Here is a 17,885-nt window from a genome sequence, read left to right as displayed (position 1 = left end):
TTTATCAGAGGAAAAATGGGTGCTGTGAGTCTCTCTTTTATACTGACATTCAGTCTGAATACTGATTTCAAATACACACAGCGATACACACACATAGAGGGCTTGGTGAGAAGTCCAGATTGGGTTCTGGGCAAGGACCTCTGTGATCACCTAACAAGGCTTTGACAAATGAGCTTGCTAATGGGACCATCCAACAACTGGAGAAGAATTGCTTATTCTTTCTACAAGCACTGTAAAAATTCTCTTTTTAAGGACAGAAGATAAGTCAGTGGTACAGACATTACTTTTTAAATAAATCTAAAGTTAGTTTTACACCCTTTCCTGCCAAGATCCATTTCATTAAGTGCAAAAATAGGTTCCTTCTCATGGCCCAGAAAGCCTACCATAAGGGTAAACAGGATAAGCTGAATTTCCCTAAAAATTTGTTTTAAAAAATATCACGACACTCTCGCTTAGACATCTCATTTCTTCGTGATAAGAAAGTAATCCCTTCTTCTCCCTTTCCCTGCTTTGGTTGCCGGCCAACATTTCAAACAGAATCAAACCAAGGAACCGAAAGACACAGCGCACCCAGGTCTAATGCTCGCATGAACTGACCCGACATAGCTCACCGCGATGTGATCCTGAAGCAGATGCACAATTTCGAAGAAGTGTCAGGTGTGTCAGACAGTGAAGTGTGACCGCTCCCAGTTGGTTCTGCCCACTGCACCCCTCACTGGCTGAAGAGGTCCAAAACAGGCTTCTCCCTGTCTTTAGAAAGACTACGAGTTCTCTGATTAAAGGTATTTAATTAAGGTCCTTCATGGTTTTTATTCCCATTCTCCTTATCTCCTGATGGCAGAGATGACTGACCGGCCCCCCCTTGTTCCCTCAGCAGCAAGTCCCGCACGCCACCCAGTCAGAAGCTACGTCATCGTCCTCCTTGCAGCTGAGGGTGGCCGTACATCCGAACTCGGGGGGAGGGCCACAGGCAACCACACCTCACGAAAAGGAGGCTGCCTTCCTTCCACTTCCCCTTGGCCAGTGGCAGTAGTGGCACGCCAACTGTGACCACCCCAGGAGATGATGGAGCCCCAGGACAAAAGAGATGGATGTCCCAGGAAGGCATCTTGAAGCAGAGCCAACTACCCTTTCTAAATACCCAGCTACATCTGGACTGGCAGGTGAAAGAGAAACACGATGTAACTGCTACTGTTTGTTTGCCTTTTTTTTTTTGTTTTTTAAATCTCTTTGTTATCATAGCTTAGCTTCTTGCATGACAAATCCACTATCCCGGATTCCCACCCCAACAAAGATGGAATCTGCCAACGCTTCTCCACATCCCCTCCCATCTGCATGTCTGAGCCTTTTGGGGTGCCTGTCCATTATGGGGTGTCGTCTTCCAGACTAAATGTGTTCACTCTCTAAGGTCCAACGTTAACATGATCCCCATTCCTCAGAAATTCTGTTGCCCAGATGTGGATGGAACTAGAGGGTATTGTGCTGAGCAAAATAAGTCAATCAGAGAAAGACAATTATCATATGATCTCTCTGATAGGAGGAATTTGAGAGGCAGGGCAGGGGGTCAAGGGGGGCAGGGAGGGGAAAAATGAAACAAGATGAGATCGGGAGGGAGACAAACCATAAGAGACTCTTATCTCAGGAAACAAACTGAGGGTTGCCGGGGGATGCAGGAGAGGGACGAGAATGCTGGGTGATGGACATTGGGGAGGGTGTGTGCTATGGTGAGTGCTGTGAATTGTGAAAGACTGGTGGTTCATAGACCTGTACCCCTGAGGCAAATAATACATTACATGTTAATTTTAAAAAAAAAGAAAGAAAAAGAAAGAAATTCTGTTGCCCTTTTAATCTGAATCTTCGGCTCACTGGGAAAGAACTCTGTCTCATGAGTATATTCCTTCATGTCTTTAAGGGAGGGCAAAGCAGCATACCAAGAAAGTCTAAGATGCTGCAATGCCCCTCTCATGAAGACTTGAAGGAATATATCCTTAAACCGTAGTTGTCATGAAGAGACAAAGCACAGGCTCAAATACCTAGCACAATGAAGACACTCAAACAATTTTGCTCGTTCCTTTCATTTCCGGACAGGAGGAGCTATCCATGTTCTTTATTTCCCCCCAAATCTTTGCTATAGAACAGGACATATACCAAGGATTTTAATAAATACTTTAATCACAAAAATAGCCAAGTGGTTTTTTTTTTTAAAGGTTTTTTTTGATACAAGCAAATACAATGCTGATCATATGCATAGAAGGCAAGCTTCAGTCCTTCACACTTAAAAAAAAAAAAAAACAAAAAAGAAACATGCTGGGGCACCTGGGTGGTTCAGTGGGTTAAAGCCTCTTGCCTTTGGCTCAGGTCATAATCTCAGGGTCCTGGGATCAAGCCCCGTATTGGACTCTCTGCTCAGCGGGGAGCCTGCTCCCCACCCACCCCCACCTGCCTTTCTGCCTACTTGTGATCTCTCTCTCTGTCAAATAAATAAATCTTAAAAAAAAAACACACACACACACACAAAACCATGCTTTCGGGGCCCCTGGGTGGCTCAGTCAGTTAAGTGTCCTACTCTCAGTAGGGTATCAGATCGTGATATCAGGGTCATGAGATGGGAGCCCTGGGTCGGGCTCTGAACTCTGCGTGGATTTGGTTTGAGATTCTCTCTCTCCCTCTGCCCGTCCTGCTCATGTCCTCTGTCTCACTCAAATAAATAAATAAATCTTTAAGGGAAAAAAAATGCTATCTTTCGTTAGATCTTGACTCTCCTCCTCGGACCTGGATTCTCTAGGAGTTCAAGTGACTTGAACACAAGCCCTCCAGGAGCCACGGCGGCACCTACGAGCTGTGGTTTGCTTCAGGGATTGGCTATAAGGAATATGAGACTCTCCCTGTATGGTATGCCAGTGGTTGGACCACCTCTCAACTCATTCCCAGACAGACAAGGTAGACGAATACCAAGCTCACTTCCCCAGGTCACAGACAAGAGTAACTCTCTTCAATCTGGGGATGGCCCAGCTCTTAGAACGTGCCTTGACACACTGCAGAAATCCTGGCCGAGGTGTCTCAATTTAGGATTACAAAATAGCCAGTAAACTGGCCAGTAAACACATGCTTTCGGCCAGCCACAAAGGAGACTGGCAGGTCCTCAGTGCCACATCAGTAGACAGAGCTGCCAGGGACGTCACAGCATGGGGAAAGGTTACAAAAAGTGTCCTCTCTCCATCCCTGCTTGCATCCGGATCAACTCAAGGCAGTAATAATTTCAAGAAATATTTATTGAATTCCTACTACAGGCAAACTGCAGAGGATATGATAAGAAATAAGAAAAAGACTTGAGGTTTTTAAATTCTATGAAAGGCAGAAGTAAACAGGTCATTTCAATATAATCTCAGAAACATTAGGTTACAGAGGTGTAAGAATTTGGGGAGTAGCTGAGGCGAGCACAGAATGGTCGGCAGGGGAACACCGGTTTCCCAGGGGCAGCAGGGGTGAACGGAATGCCCATGGGACTCCAGGGCGGTATTAAGCCACTGCTTTTTCTCCCCCTTACCTAGCAAAAGAAAGGCTTTCCTTTTTCAGGAGCACTGCCAGGGCAGCCAAAAGTACAAGGGGCACAAATCGCCCGTGGTGTTAATGAAATACCCTGTAAATGCCAAATGGGCAGAATGCGAAACTTCTCTCTGCTCAAGAGATCTTGATGTCTGCTTCCACGGTGCATCAGATTAATCCCTTTCACCATCAAAATCAATAAGAGCTGAGACAAGAGACACGCGGGGGAAGCATCCGTTTCTGCAGTCAGGAAACCAAAATTAGACCAATTATATTGTTCAAGAGCCTAGATTTCATGGTGAGAGGCACCATATGAATAAACCAATGATTGATAGATACATCTAACACAAGCACTGAGCAAAGCAGTGAGGAGGTAAAGAGGTTCTCTTGTTCAGGAATAGCTTTTGCTTTTATTCCAGGTGGGGACTCAGATCTTCTTCACATGCTACTCCCATCCTATTCTGCTTTGAACTTCCTCTGTCACTGGGAAAAAGACATGCATGGAATTTCAGAGCTAAAATCTTAGAGATCATCTAGCTAGTTGCTCATTTTATGCCTTGCCCTGCTGGTTACTGAAATCAGAACCAGAACTCAAGTCCTGAACTCAGCTGAGGGCTTGCTCCACTAATCCCCGATGAGCCTAGAACCTGTGCTAGACAAGTGCTTATTTGGGGAAGATTATGATTTGCTTAGAGACCTTTTTCCTTCAATATTCCTCTCTTTATGAGAATCTGTGTCAGCAAACATAGCTACTGGGGCAAAAGCTGTAGCTGTTTAAAAAGTTTTCAGCATGGCTTGCTACAGGGATGACGGCCAAGGCACAAATGTGCAAAGAGAAAAAGAAGTCACTGTCATCAGGAGAGGGTTTTGCCCAAGTACACAGTATATGTGCATGTGAGGGCATGTGCTTACATGTGTCTCTGCATGTTTTGACATGTATGTGTGTGTGTGTGAGTATGAGTGGTGCATACATACATATGTGTGTCTGAGAGTTGTGAATATGTGTGTACATGTTTGTAAAGGTCCTGCTTGTGGATTTGCGTACATATCTTTGTCCATTATGGCTGCTATAACAGAATACCACAGACTGGGTAGCTTATAAACAACAGAAATTTATATTTCACCATTCTGGAGGCTGGGAAGTCCAAGCTCAAGTTTGCCAGCAGAATCCATGTCTGGTGAGAACTGGTTTGTAGGCAGCTGGCCTGTTGCTGTGCCCCACATGGTGGGTGAGGCTAGAGAGCTCTTCTGTAAGAACATAATGCCATTCATGAGGGCTCCATGCTCGTGATCTAACCAACTTCCAGAGTTACCCCTCCCACCTTCCCTCACACTGGGTGTTGGGATGTAACATGGATTTGGGGAGGAGCACAAACATCCAGTCTCTAGTAGTATCACATACATGTGTACATGTTTTTGTGGCTGTGATTATGTGTATACGTGGGTAAATATACGTGGGTAAATACCCACGTATACACATAATCACAGCCACAAAAACATGTACACATGTATGGGTACATATTTACCCACGTATACACATAATTCTACCTTGTATTTATGGGGTGTGGGGAAAGGAATAGATCTAAAAAGGGCTTTTAACTGCCTTTACAAAACTATGCATGTGCTCCCTAGAAAGTTTCTGGGGGTTCCCTGGCAGCCCTTTTTAGTGTTCGGTGGACAGAAAAAGTCACTGTACTACAGTTCTAAAGAGTAAACAGAAGCCTAAAAAACACATATAAGAAGCTATAGCACAAGTCAAAAAATGCTCAGGAGATTTCCCTTCTCTCCATATCAGACAGAAATCACGCAAATACTTGGTGAGGTGAGCACTGAAATTCTATTTGGAAGGTTGTTTGTATGTGCGTATAATGACCGGCTGGGAAGGTGTTTAGAAGAGCATTAGAATAACAAAAATCCAGTCATCAACGCTGGTTGTGGCTAAGGCTGCCTCCTTTAAACACTGGCCTGGAATCACGCATTGGGAAGAAACTTGAAGGACACATCTTCGCAAGGACACATCATTGCTGTCCCACCCCGCTAATGCACTAACGGATTCAATGTGCATGTCCTCCTAAGGGCCAGACACCTCCCCCTTACAATCCCTCCTGAAAATGATGTTACCTTTTCTTACGTTTAAAAAAAAGGGTAGCATTTTTTCAGTTAGCTTTTTTTGACATTCTGAGACTGTGACCTTCTTCATTAGACTGTAAGATCTTTGAGAACAAGGACCACGCTTTTTTTTTTTCCTCCATATCCCCAAGACCTGACATGGTGCATGGCACACATTTAAGTGAATGGGGATACTGCCTAACATATGTCTGAGGAGCATAGGGACCGAAGTTTGACCACAGAAGAATGAAGATTTTTTTCTTAAAATGATGCAACGGCATGCAGCTCTCCTAAGTCACTTAGCTATAGGCCAGTACACTGAGTTCCATGCCAATAACTTCACAAGGAGGGTCTGGGAAGACTTCCTCGGGACACCAGTGAATTCAGAGTCACAAGCAGCTGAAAGCCAGAAGAGTATATTTAAACAGACATTTCCTGCTGAACCAGACAAGCATTTGGCTTTGGTTATAGAACTAAATCGCTTAGAAGGATCTCTAGCCTAGAGAATCACCACCTTGAAACCCGTGGCAACCCACATTTTCTCTTTGCCCAGCCATGGCCTCCACTTAATGAGAGAGGGAGCCCGTAATGCCTTTGGCTCAAATACTGACGATTACCCATAAAGGATTATTAAATCAAAATCTTCTGAGCTCATAGAAGTGCGGGTGTGGAAGGGATTCTCCTTTACTGGAAGTTTCTACTTTAAACAAAATGTCCTGAACTTTCACTGCAGTTGTTTGGATTCTACCTGAATCCATTTCGTACTTTTTGGCCATCAATACGTGAATCACCTGCCTCCTAGAAATGTGTTTCTGCCAACACACGCCAGCTGGGGAGCATGTTTAGTTAGAGCAAGTTAAAGAAAGTCTTCTCATGCACATGCAACTGGCCACTGGGCCCCAAGAACTCTCCCAGACCTCTGGTCTGTAAAGCAGCAAACAACCGGTAAACGACCCTAAAAAGGGGATAGGAATCTCTGCAAACACTCCAGCTTCCCAGACAGACATCACCTGATAGAAAGGACCTACTCTGCAATTTTCCGCCAGGTAGTCAGGTGGCCTGGCAGTGGTCTCCCCTCTGCAGGAACAGGCAGGCCAGCAGCACAGAAGGGAGAGGGGACAGGCTCCCTGGCAGGCAAACCTCACGGGCAGCCCTTCCTCTATCTTCCCAGTTGTACCATCTCGACCAAGGTACCAGACCAGTCTGAGTTTTGGTTTGCTCATTACAAAAAAGTAAGCTAAAAATATCAACCTCATGAACTACTGTAAAGATTAGGGGAGATGCTGTTGTTCAAGCCCCCAGAGCTGACTCTGACACTGGATAAAGGAAGGCTAGGATGATTACGAGCATGTGGGTGAGAACTGCCATTTCTGAGGCCCTAAAGAGTCAGCACAGTTGGGGGGGGCGGAAATCTCACCAAAGGGTTCGTGACAGAGTCTGCAATTCCAAACCAAGGGAGTGAAAAGACATAACCTCCCAAATATTTCAAATCTTTTCTAAACACCGATAAAAAAAATTCCCAGAATTGGTAGGCCCAAAAGAGGTCACAGGATTTTGGAGTCAAATGCCTTCCCAGCTTTGATACTTAACCAACTGTGAAAGCTATTCATTACCTCCCATCTTCTGGGTCCTCTTCATCTAAAAGATATACTTCATGCACGCGTGCGCGCGCACACACACACACACACACACTGCTGACTAGCCCCCTGGAAGATTTTTTTTCCCCTGTAAAAACCAAGTAGGATAAAAGTAGCTTAGGAATCTCTACGCATAATCACAGAAGATACTGCTTAATAAGATTAAAATTGAGTTTGTCAAAGATGACTAGATAATATACTATAGACTGCAAATTTAGCACTAATTTCAAAGCCCTCACACATTAGCAAGTCCTATAAATTCATTTATTTGTAAACTGTACATCAAGGAACAAAGAGTCTATTGACAGCAAAGCTATTTTGGAGAAAGTTTGCCTCCCAACAGAAATTAATGCATTTAAAACGGCTATTGACCAGGCTCCCGGCATTTAGTAAACCTTCTGAATTTGGATTCAAGAACTGCATTTATAAATGGCCTGTAGATGTCTCTTTTTATTAGCTATTTACAATGAAGGATATAAACTTCTAAAATAGAGCACCTGGGTTAAAAATTCTACCATGACCCTGGTAGGGGCAGGCTGGGCTGCTTCTCAGTTCTGTGCAATGGATTCCAGAAGATTGCACATGAGCAACCACAAAGGCCTGACCTCAAAAGGTCCCCCATCCTGAGCCAAAGTCTTCAACAGAGCCAGGGCAGAAAAGCCTGGAGTGTGCAATCAAATCACAGAGTCAGGGGTACAATTTGGACAGAGCCAAGCCGTTCAAGAGCACTGCTGTGGGGCCCCTCTGCCACAACCCAGCTTGGGACATATGTGACACCTAGAATCAATCATGTGTGCCCAATATTACAGCAGAGCCCCCACGCATAAGAAGCTACACAGGGAAGACAAGCAGAATGTTTCACCTCATGGCTGTGTGCCACGTCGGGTCTGGGAGGCAGAAACCCCTGAAAAGGCGGAGTTGGCAGATGTCCCTACCCAGGATGTTCTCACCTGATAGTCCGCTCACATCACGCTATAATGAGAAGGGATATTTGATGGCCAGTAAAATGCAAAGTCAAAGAACATAGGTTTTTGAAGTCAGCCCCACGCTGGATGAATTTTGACTCTGGCTCTTCTATGATCCGGGCAAGTGACTAAAAACTTTCAGAGCTTTCATTCTGCCAACTGCAGAAAAAGGGAGAGTACTGTCCACCTCACCACAGCGCTGTAGGAAAGGAGCTAACCAATGTAGAAACACCCAGTTCGTTTCTGTCGTATCGGTAGATACTCGCTATTTCATTCACTCTTAAAACAAACCGTGGGACAACATGCAAAACCCACGGCTTTGTGTGACTGAACAAACACACAAAACAGAATAAAAGGAAACATAGAATCTTCGCCAACTGACTTTTCTGTGGAGGGTTTTTTTTTCTGCTTTTCCAAATTGTTTTAGGAAGAAAATATTGCTTTTCTAATAGCAACATTTTATAGTCTTTGTAAAAGGTTTAAAACTGTTTTGGAAAGAAAAAACAAAAAACCGTTTTAGAAAGACACAGTTTGTCTGAAGATGGGTGGTTTCTACGACAGGAAAACAAACTAGCACATTCTCTGAGCGGCCGGGGAGCGGCCGGGGAGCCTCGGGCCCTCAGCAAGCGTCCAGTCGCCACGCCTCCTAGGGGACACAAACAGGAGTCAAGGGATACTCTGGGGAGGCTGAACGCGACTCAGGGTCCCTGGGTGCACGCACTAATCGGAAGCACCGCAGCGAGCGGGCCTCCCGGGATACGGATAGTCCATAGCCTCTGCGCAGGTTTCTGGAGTCACCTTAGAACAGGGCTCTTCTCAGGGCGCCTGGGTGGCTCAGTGGGTTAAGCCGCTGCCTTCGGCTCAGGTCATGATCTCAGGGTCCTGGGATCGAGTCCCGCATAGGGCTCTCTGCTCAGTAGGGAGCCTGCTTCCTCCTCTCTCTCTCTGCCTGCCTCTCTGCCTACTTGTAATCTAGCTCTGTCCAATAAATAAATAAAATCTTAAAAAAAAAAAAAAAAAAAAAGAACAGGGCTCTTCTCAACACAAGTACTGGAAGCCATTCAACACACTGCAGCCCAGGCACTGGCCTTGGGACCTCTGGAGCTTCTTCGGTGTGTGGAACTGCCGGTGGCCACAACACGCACATGTGCGGAGTAAGGCTGTGGCAGCAGGGGACCACACCCGGGGGCCGGTCCCTCAGATTCTGGACACATGAGTTGCCTGGAGCTGCTGCCTGATATGCACCATTGGTTCTCCCTCCTGTTGGGCTCTGGTCAAGACTGAATGTCTCACCATCAAAGCACCTTATGGGACCTGGAGGTCTCAGGGGACCATCCTTACCTGGGTTCTCACCAAAGCCACTCATAAAACCAGAGAAGCGCAGCAAAGTTCCATCATTATGTGGAAATGGTACACACAAGACCGAGGCCGGCCAGGACCCCAGGGGAGCAGCGGACTCCGTGAGCAGGTGGTAAACCTGCCAGAGGGAGCAGAGCATCCTATAGAGGTCTCCCAGCCACCGGGGGACCGCTGCTTGAAGAGGTTCTGATTGAAAGCCTTTACCAATGGTTCCGCAAAACTAAAAGCTGGAGTAGTCCACTGGGCTGCCATGGTGTCCACCACATGGACGCCCCCCGTTTTTTGGAAACCTGAAGAGGATGCTTTATCCAACGGACTGCAGGCAGTGGTGAGGGCTGTGCAAACAGGCCCGACCCAACACACCTCACTAAATCTTCCCTGATGCCTGGGCGATGACAACCGGTCCAGCCATTTGGGTAGGAGACTGGCAACTAAAGATTATTAAGGGTATCCTCTGTCTGGGGACAAGACAACAGCAACAGCCTGCCACATGGAATGACTCAATCTTTGTCACTCGTGTGCATGCCCATAGCAAAGGACCTTTCAAACAAGAACACGACTGGAACTCCTGAGCCAACAAGCTACAATGGTAGCCTGCTGGGTGCATAAGCAAACCAGTCATGGCAGCCCACCTGAAATGCAGAAATGAGCCAGATCCATGAGAGTAATCCTCAAAGTTGCAAAAGTCCAGATGCAGTGCAATCTTGTGATTCCTGCCAAGCAGTACCACGAAGAGAATCAGCACACGTATGCAGGGCCTCCTGTAGGCGAGGGTTTGGCAGGTTAATCACACCAGGCCTCTAATACCCAGCTGTGGATTCCTCTGGTGACTCACAGCCATTGACACCTATTCTGGAGACGGAACTGCTACCCTCCTACAGCACCCACATGTCACCACCACCCTAGTCACACCGGAGAAAAATCACTGCCACATGCTCAGACGCCATACTGGCCTTCCATCAGGTAAGGGGGTCCCAGAAAGGCACGATTCCAGAACTCCCTTGGTAGTGTCAGGAACTTCCAAGTCCCCTGCTCTGGTGGGTGATGTTATAGGACATGCAAAGTTTGTACAGGATACAACCTCTTTGTCTGGATTGAATGATGGGGCTGAAAGCCTTGGGTCAGACAGCTAGAAAAATGGTTTCCTGAGGAGGCACTGGCCCCAGTCTTAGGACAGAGGGACTAGATGGCCATCCTTGGATACACTTCGCCTCAAGTGACACAGGAATATCTCCTGCCTCAGGATATAAGGGGGTAAATGAGGAGAGGGGACACTGATCTCTATCTCCCCTCCCTAGACCCATAGTGATGTCTGGACTGATAACACCCTCACCAAAATCAGCACTGCTGTAGCAAAGGGAAACGCCCAAAAACAAAACTGGATCTGGCACCCAAAGCTGGGATCCCTTTTACCTCAGACTCCCATCTTGGTGGCCCGGTTAATCCATAAGACCCAGGATTTCCTCAGGCCATCAGGGGACCCACCCATCGAGTGACCCCACTGATACAAGTTAAAATGCAAGATCATTCCAATGTCCTCTGCTTTAATGTCACCTATAACGTGATGGTACATTTTTCTCTTTAAGCCACAAGAAAACAACAATAGGCAGAAACAAGCATTAACTGGGTTAGTCAATGACACAAACTGAACACCCTGAGGGAGGTCGGTTATTCTCCTCTAGAATACATTTCCCTGTGGACCTTAATAGGTGAGGGAATGCCTTTCCCCTAGAGAAGAGCCTTGCTGCCTCAGGGTCCGAGGACCCACTGTCCCCATGGATAACTGCATGGAGGGCTGAAATGTCGCCACCCTGCTGGCTCGTCACAGGGCAGCAGGTGACACCCTTCCGAAGGGGCAGGCCAACGACTGGTTCCATGTGACTGTCCAAGTTCGACTACCAGAATAGCGTACGGGCTGCAGAAAAGATAATACACAAGCTACACAAGCTGGTGATGGGTAACCAGATCCTCCTTCGTGACCTTCCTGCAATGAGGATAGAGCCTGTCATGGCCAAGAACTCTGGCTGTGTGGACAACATCCACAATTTGGGGAAGGTCAAGACAGAACCGAGAAAATCCACACACTATAATCAGTAAACTCACAGTTCCCATTAACACTCATTCTTTGACCTTTTCAGCTGGCTACACCCTGATGATACCTGGGGCTCCTGGCTGACAGGCATAGCCCAGAGAGGTCTGAGGTCTGGTCCTCCTCATCAGAAGGGGCCGTTAGTGGCCGTGACTACATGCTGTCTCAGCTGGCTGGGGAGGCTCGGATCACACCCAGACCACACAGGATAGCCCTCCATCTCCGTATTCAGGGTAGCCACCGGTCCTATCCAGTGTAACATGCTTTGCTTGTTTGTTCATTTCTCTTGGCATCAGTGAGAGTGGAGGGTGGATGACTAAGGAAGCATCCCAGGACAACCCGTGGGTGCTCTGAGCCTAGACCATCCCCTTAGATGAAGGCCAGGTGCTTAGCTGTCACTTGGCTCCAGATTCTTCTTCCTTATTGGGAGGATTTTTTCCCTCTTCTGGATAGGCAGCAAATGTCCTTGTATTGCATTAAATGTGTGTTATATGGCACCTGGCCAGATCCACTAGTCTATCTGGCCCCCCACACCCCTGCCTTCTCCTCAGAGAGCAAATGGGATCTTTGCCAACAGAACAGCATGTGCAGTCCGGGCCCTCGGTGCCAGCCATCAGGAGGGAAACTGGCCATGGGAGACCAGCCCACACCACAGACTCTGATCTTGCTGCTCACTTCTTTCTAGGTAAAGAGCTCCTCCGAGGAGCACTGTGTGTTGACTTGGAGCCCACAAGTTGGCGCTGTTACACTCTTGACCATCCTGGCCAGGGACTGTTAACCAGATCTTCCTGCTGTACACATAACATCATGTCAGGTAGCCATAACTGCTTCATGGACACAGAAAGCAGGGTACGAAAAAGAGACACATGGGTAGAATAACAGAAGAGGAAGCTGAGTCATGTAGAGCCTTTAAGATGACGTCAAATCGTTAAATGTGCTCTAATGTGAGGAGTACAGTCGGGGGGGTGGGGTGGGGGCGGGGTGTGCGCACGGTCACCTACCTTGCATGGACAGTCTCCAGGCACACCCTCCAGGGTTCCTAGCATCCATGGGAGGCTGCCTCCCTAATGAGCAGTCAGCTAGTCCATCATCAGACAACAGACACCACTGACCAATGTTATCAGGTGCCTTTGCAGAATCTTTACTCCAACCTTTTGTGCTACTGGAAATAGAAATTCCTTCCTCAACATCAAGGTGAGGAATAAATGAGAAAATCCATGTAAAATGTTTAAAAGAGTGCATGTCATAATCATGTAATAAATGTTTATTATTTCACCGCACAATAAAATATAAGAATAGAAAAGCCCACTTAACACACAAAGTTTATTGTAGTAAATAAAGACAGAGCCTTGACTTTATTTCCATTTCAGATTTGCGATAAAGTCTACACTCTGAGTAACACAGTTCTTGCCATAATCCTTTAGTTACTGTCTTAGCTTAGGCTGCTGTAACAAAAATACTGTAGACCGGGTGATTTAAACAAGCATTTATTTCTCACATTTCTGGAGGTTGGGAAGTCCATGATCAAGGCGCTTGCAGATCCGTCCTCTGACTTGGAGAGAGCCACCTTCAGGATGTAACCTCACATGATCAAGACCGAGAGATGAGACAAAGAGAGAGAGAAAGAAAGACAAAGAAAAAAAAAAAAAAGAAAGGAAGATAGGAAGAGAGAGAAAGAGAGACAGAAGGAAAGCAAGCTCTTGCGTGTCTCTTGTGATAAGGATACTAATCCCAGCATAAGGTCTCCACCCTTGTGATCTAATTCCCCCCAGGCCCCATCTCCAAAAACCATCACGGGGATTAGGGTCAATATAAGAATTTGTGGGGGCAGGGACACAAACTTGCAGTCTGCAAGTTGCCCCTTGACTGTCCTCTGTTAACAAGAGAGTAGGAGGGCGCCTGGGTGGCTCAGTGGGTTAAGCCACTGCCTTCGGCTCAGGTCATGATCTCAGGGTCCTGGGATCGAGTCCCGCATCAGGCACTCTGCTCGGCAGGGAGCCTGCTTCCTCCTCTCTCTCTCTGCCTGCCTCTCTGCCTACTTGTGATCTCTGTCAAATAAATAAATAAAATCTTAAAAAAAAAAGAGAGAGAGTAGGAAGTTCATATTTTTCTGCCAAAGCAGATACAGTATCACTCTGCTGCCCATAAAAATATTACTAATGCCCTGGAGTCCTCATGATGGCTTTCAACATTGATTAAAAGCCCAGGCCCCAGGGACAGTCACTTTGTCCCTGAAGAAGCTCTTTGGGCCTCTCCAGCATTCCTGGGCTCCTGGAACAGCAGATCCTCATTTATACACCAGCCCACGTTTTTGAGGCCATGCATTTCACATAGCCCACCAAAAGGAGAATACAAAAGTCTTCAAGAGGATTCCAGAAACCTATTTCGTACCTCAAAACTTCCCTTTTAAAAGCATCAGTGAAGAACGGAGAAACTCTGAATTTTGTTGTAATCAGTCTCTTATATGCCTCATGAGGTTTTGAGAGAAGACAATCTAGTTTAAAGAAGGCATGAAGATGACATCTTTGCTGGATTCAAGAAGGCCAAGATAAAGTGTTTATCAAAGATCCTGGTGGGAGTTGTTTAGAATTCCCATTCCAATGTCCACTAGGTGCTAAGCACATATTCATTCTTTTTTAATTCTTAACACAGCGTGGCAAAGTACATATTATTCACTCCATGTAACAGACAAGTTAATGGAAATACAGAGTAGTGACATCATTTGCTCAGAATAACAGCCAAGCTGGGTCTCAAACCCTTGGCTCTGATTCCAAGGCCCACGCTCTTTCTTCTGTCAGATGCTGCTTCCCAGAGCAACAGTCGTCAGGGAACCATATCCTTTATGGGAGCAAGGAGATGCTCACTTGATTTAGGAAAAAATATAAATGTTTTTCATCATGAAATGTATTCATTTATGTCTATAAGAGACCTTCATTCTTCACCAAAGTGGGGGGAAAAAGGAAAGACTTTTCCCTAAGTTTCATGGTTAGTAATTAATGCCATTTGAAGCAGGGGCCTAAGGTTAATGAGTGAGTGAAAGAGGAGAAGGAATGTAGGGGAGAGGCCTGAAGAAGGCACTGCAGAGATGGAAGGGCATGGATAGAAAAAGTGTTAAGAAAATAAAAGTGTTTTTGTGTTCTGTTTCCCTTGAAATATTAGAAGTAACGTCCTTATCAGCAAGACTTTTGAGACGGACCTCTGAAAATGTCTTTCAAGGCAAAGACATGAGGCCCTATACTACCCTACACTATTGGGGGGGGGGTTTCTATATTAACTTACGCCTTGCAAATCCAGTAAGATTTCCAGATGGAATCCCAGGAGACCTTGCTGTCTCCAACACCAGCAGGAAGACTTACACTAACCGAATATGGCTTTTCAGCAGGACCTGCTCAGTTGGCTCCATCTGTCTAAACAGGGTTCTATCCCAGAAACTAGGACTAAAAGTAGGAAACTGGTCTGGTGGATGTCAGTGGACACTTCCACATGGACACAAGTTGCATATCCCGATTGGTATTTATTTTTATTTATTTTTTTAAGATTTTATTTATTTGACAGATGACAAGTAGGCAGAGGCAGGCAGAGAGAGGGCAGGGGAGCAGGCTCCCTGCTGAGCAGAGAGCCCAATGTGGGGCTCGATCCCAGGACCCTGAGATCATGACCCGAGCCAAAGGCAGAGGCTCAATCCACTGAGCCACCCAGGCACTCCTCCCAGTTGGTATTTAAAAATATACCGGGAAGAAGCAGATCTTGGTGTTAAAGAGAAAACAAACAAACCCAAAGGTATCATCCCGCAGATCCACCAAAGGGGAAAAGATGCCAGAAGGAGTCCACGACAAAGGAGTCCAGCTACAAAAGAGATTGCTGTTTGTTGATGGGAAACACATGCCTCGTTGTACAGAGAAACTCGCTTCTGATCTTCTGAGTGTATTCCAGGTACTAACAGAAGATGACAAAGACGCTTTATGGCTCTTTCCAGATGGACCACAGAATCTTGCAGCGGGAGCTGGAAGACATGTGAATCTGAGACCCAAGCAACCATTCATATTCTAACCACAAGCTGTCAGCGTTTCATCATCCCATTGTATATATACCTAAATGGTTTCAGATCCTCAGACCCTACCAAAGTCATGACCAAGTGGGTGGGACGCAGTGCAAACTCAGTGCAAAAACAGCTCAGAAGGACAGTGAGATGCTACCCATGTCCTCCAGCAGAGGGGGAGGCTCCGGGGCCAGGAAGTAGGACAGGACCTGACACCAGGGGGCTATGTAACTGTTACATCACACTCCTAAGTCATGTCTCCAAGGAGATATGAAATACACTGTCCAGCAAGAAACAAAGCCCATTTTCCACATTTTATGTCGTCAGTGTAACTATCTCAGTCTTGCACTTGGCGGTCATTGCTTGCAACTGTCTAGAGGTTAAACACATCATTCTGGGGGTTCCAGGTACGTGCTGCACACAGCCAGAAAGGCATAGGCTCTCACAGAGATCTTGTCTCATGCACATCTCAGTTATCAAGTGTTCCAAAGTCGATGCTGGGTCTTCGGGAGCGCAGGGACAAGCAGGTCAATAAACGAAAGCCCTAGTCACACGCAAACACAAAACAATTATTTTGAGGCCTTAAGTGTGACCTCTCACTCGTCAGATCTTTCACCAGTATGTGCCAATCAGACCATCCCAGATGGGTGGTCAACAGTCACTAAGACCCTGGGGCTCCCCAGGACCCAGTGGAGAACTTGCAGAGGGAGCAGAACCCAGTCTGGGGTGGTGGGGAGGGATGGCCAATCAGCACTTCTCTGAGTGGCTGTGCTCTTACCACACCCACAGGCAAGGAGCCAAGGGTTGAGAGTCCCGCTTCCACTCCCCATCTACTGTTATAACTACCTCTAATAGCCGAAATCGTTATTCATTGACTCCACAAAGACTGACTGAGGTCACTGTGCAGGTTGGACAGGGCACAGGATCCCCGAGATACAGATGGACAAGCACAGGCTCCCCAGTGTCCTGGATTCACAGAAGGAAGGGCAGGGAGAACCACTAAATCGACAACCACAGCCCAGCAGCCCTCTTCAGAACAGGAGCGGACAGGAAGCCTGGGGCACAAGAGGAGCCCCTAACCTAAACTGAGAAAACTGGCCACGACAAAGCAAGGGCAGGTGGACTTGGAGGCATAAAGGAAATGCAGTTTGGTTGGTGTGCAAGGAGCTGGGCCGAGGGGGGAGCAGAGGAGGCTGAAAGGAAGCCAGAAAGTGCAGGTCCTTGGAGGCCACATAAAGGAATAGGACATGATCCTAAGAGTAAAACTCTTTGTGTTCGAGAACAATCATAGCTGCTGAAGAGAATGGCCAAGAGCAGTGGAAAACTAGAGGCAAGGAGGATGGGAGAAGGGCAGCTGAGGCAGACATAGAGGGAGCAATAGGGTCCTGAGCTTCTTCACACAGCAGAGAGTGTGGAGAAGAGGGTACATTCCAAAGGATTTAGACATCTAACTGACAGAGCCAGCACGTTGACCAGATGTAGGGAACCAAGAGCATCAAGGATATTATTGTCCGAGTGCCTGACTTGGAAAAGTTGGTGGATCTGAGCACCATTCCCTAAGATGTGAAGATGAAATAGGCCGAAACAAACATGGGAGGAGGAAGAGTCCGGGTCCCACTGGGAACATACTAAGCTCTGAGGTACCTACACACTGGATGACCCAGTATGGTCATCCAGGCAGGGGCGAGCTACTGACGTCAGGAGAGCGGTGGGGGCAGAAGACACAAATTTGAGCATCACCTGTCTAAAGATGATAAATGAAGCCCATAGGCATGGATGGGGTCACCCGAGGGCAATGTGAAATGAGAAGAGGAGGGGAGGCACGTGGAGGGAAGGGCAGGAAGAAGCTGAAGTCAGAACTGTGAGGTCACTCACATTTAGGGCTGGCTGGCTGGGGACACCTGAGGAGGAATCCTAGAGGAAGACCAGCAGATGAGGCAAAGCACCAACCAGGAACCTCCCGGTGATCAGCAGTCTCAATGCCTAAAACCTGAAGAGAATCTGATTCGTGGGTCCAGGATCACAGGCAAAAGCAAGGGGTGAGGAAGAGAGAGGAAACCCTGGGGAAAAAATTAAACTCCCTTGATGTTCAGCTCTAAGAATGGATTACAGCAGACAGAAACCTTACTGGCTGCTTCCTG

The 17,885-nt window shown here is 46.9% G+C and overlaps 1 protein-coding gene across 2 annotated transcripts in view; it reads right to left on the bottom strand.

Annotated features, from left to right (window-relative positions):
• Positions 1-17,885, bottom strand: part of ST6GALNAC3 (ST6 N-acetylgalactosaminide alpha-2,6-sialyltransferase 3) — a 530,587-nt gene that overhangs the window by 458,470 nt on the left and 54,232 nt on the right. The gene's annotated exons all lie outside the window — the stretch shown is intronic.

The sequence above is a fragment of the Neovison vison genome, chromosome 2, assembly GCF_020171115.1.
Source record: "Neovison vison isolate M4711 chromosome 2, ASM_NN_V1, whole genome shotgun sequence".
Lineage (NCBI taxonomy): Eukaryota > Metazoa > Chordata > Mammalia > Carnivora > Mustelidae > Neogale > Neogale vison.
This window is presented reverse-complemented; position numbering and strand designations above follow the sequence as displayed.